This window comes from Nelumbo nucifera, chromosome 1 (assembly GCF_055504915.1).
Source record: "Nelumbo nucifera cultivar China Antique chromosome 1, China Antique-T2T, whole genome shotgun sequence".
Classification (NCBI taxonomy): domain Eukaryota; kingdom Viridiplantae; phylum Streptophyta; class Magnoliopsida; order Proteales; family Nelumbonaceae; genus Nelumbo; species Nelumbo nucifera.
The window spans coordinates 28,469,411-28,471,864 of NC_142649.1; positions in this window are offsets into that span (position 1 = coordinate 28,469,411).

A 2,454-nucleotide genomic window follows, 5' to 3' on the forward strand; every position below is an offset into this window, starting at 1 on the left:
GCCAAATACATAACCTCCCAACCTTGGTTCCGGCAAGATTTGATTCCAATGTTTCAGCTACAACCATCCATGGAGTTTACATCGGCACGCCCCATAAGGTGCACCCCACAACACGCCCCAATCATATGTTAGGAACATCTCCCAATGACAAGTACACGAGATGAGATCTTACAAATTAATCAGTTGACAGCTGACATCATGTACATGGCCATCTAAAATCCAATAGATTGGATAGGGTTGTATTTGCTAAATTCGAATTTCTTCCTCTTAAAATCCTCTCACACCCACCTCACAGTACTTGCAATGGGGCTTTCGCCTACTGTGGCTGACGTTAACAGGCATTAGTGGGCTAGGTCAATCTAACCCACATCACTTGCCCCCCACTCCCAAGACCGAAGTGAGGCCTCGACTTTTACCCGTAATAAGGGTGGTCATCGAAGTGAGGCTTCGGCTTCGATCATTGGGAGTAGCGGTCGTAATGCCTTCGGAATCGTCAACTGAGGGATGCCCTGCAGTGGCGTCGTTTTCACTGTTCGTGTCATCACTCTTCGGTTCGAAAGCGCGAACGACGCGGATGCCTTGGCCTAGCGAGGGGTGTACCGTATCTCGCACAGGCGAGCCACCTTATCGGGGCTACCATGCAGATGGACACCCCAGGAATCCTATGTTTGCTAGATTGAACTGTCCGTCTGGTGGTTCGCGGCAAGCGAGTCTTTCGGTTCGCTCGGCAGGTTGCTATGGGCGGTCTTTGCAGTTCACCCGACGCCATTTCGCCTTCCGAGGGGATGCGCTAGGAGGAACGGTGAGACAGGTTCGCAGGAGCGGGGGACTCCCGCGTCCGTTGCATTTGCATCGATCTGAGTCATTGCTTTGAGTGTCCTTTCGTCTTCCAAGGGCTTGCTCTAGGGGGATCCAACATCCGTTGGATTTGCGTTGATCTGAACCGTTGCCTTGGGTGTCATTTCGTCTTCCAAGGAACTGCACTAGGTGGAGCACCGCGGTTGGATGGCGGGACAGGATTAGTTTTAGCCATCAGATTTGGAGAAATCTTGGCCGTTCATTTTCCTTTAAATAGGGGCCTTGGCGGTGCCTTTCTTCTCTATCTGGACTTAGACGCCCTTGCTCTCAGGTGAACGCAGCTCCCTAACTCCAAAGTCTCCAGAACTCTTTTTCCCCTTTCTTTCTTTAGGACACTCCATCCTTTTTAAATAATCTCACGATACCGTTTTCAGACTCTAGTCCCGAGTGCCATGAACTCCCGAACATCTCGGGAGGGAGCTCTCCCGCAACCCCCTCTCCCTTATCTTCTCTAAGTTCCTTAGCTGCAATCCTCAATCGACGGGAGGTGGCCGTTTTGAGGGAGAGGCTTACCTTGGGGGGTGCTGAAGGCTGTCGCCGGGGACATGACTCTCCTCATGAAATCGCCACCTCGGCGTCGCCAAGGGAGCCTGAGGGACCTCCTCTCTCCGAGGGTGATGCCGCGGAACTCGTCGCCAGACCAGTAGGGAGGAGTGCTGCCCGAAGGGTGGCTGATGCTGGCATCCCATGTTCGGAGTTTGATAGCTCCTTGGACGTGTGCTAGGTCAAATCCCTAGCGAAGAGGTTCCATATACCTCGATCCTACAGCCTGAGGGTCCCCAACATGGGCGATAGGTCGTGGACCCTCGAGGAGGGGGAAATCTGCATCTACCAGCATTTTTTAGAGTTTGGCCTTAGGTTTCCCCTCCCAACCTTGACTTTCGAGCTGCTGGCGTTGTATGGCATTACCATCAGCCAGCTCGTACCTAACGCCCTCCGGACCATCGTGGCTATCATGGTGTGGGCTCGGCTCAGGGGCATGGAGTTGATGTTCAAACTATTCCGTGCCATGTTCATGCTAAGGAAGCATGCTTCTGAGGCCGACATGTACTACTTCCACCCAAGGAGAGGGAAGCCAATGCACAACCCCTTTTCCGTTCATGGGTGGAAGGACAAGTTTTTCTACATCTCTTGCCCCGGGGGCTGGCGCTTCAGGTCCGACTGGAGGGAGGCCCGTGTCATCGTCGAGAGATGTCCCCCATTGCTCCGTGACGAAGAGGCTGCGGCAATAGCTCATCCACTTGTGATGGGGACATTCCAAGCGAAGCCATTGATGGAGGAGGAGGTCCCCCTAGTCTTCGCTGGGATTAGCCCAGCCCCCCTGGTAGGAGAGGTTTTGTAGTTAGTGCCTCTTCCACGTTCTTTTATCTTTCCTTTTGTCGATGTGCTAACTACTTTCTTTTGTTGTTTCATAGAAGTTCCGGTGGACGTCAAGGAGCACTTGTTGGCAAAGGCCCAGGCAAAGCAGTCTGGTGGACAGACGCTGAAAAGGCCTGGCGACGAGATTGCCCTTGCCCCGGGAAAGGGGGGGATTTACTGGTACCCTCCAAGGGGAAGCAAACTGTGGTGGCACTGAAGAGGATGATGGAGGCGCCG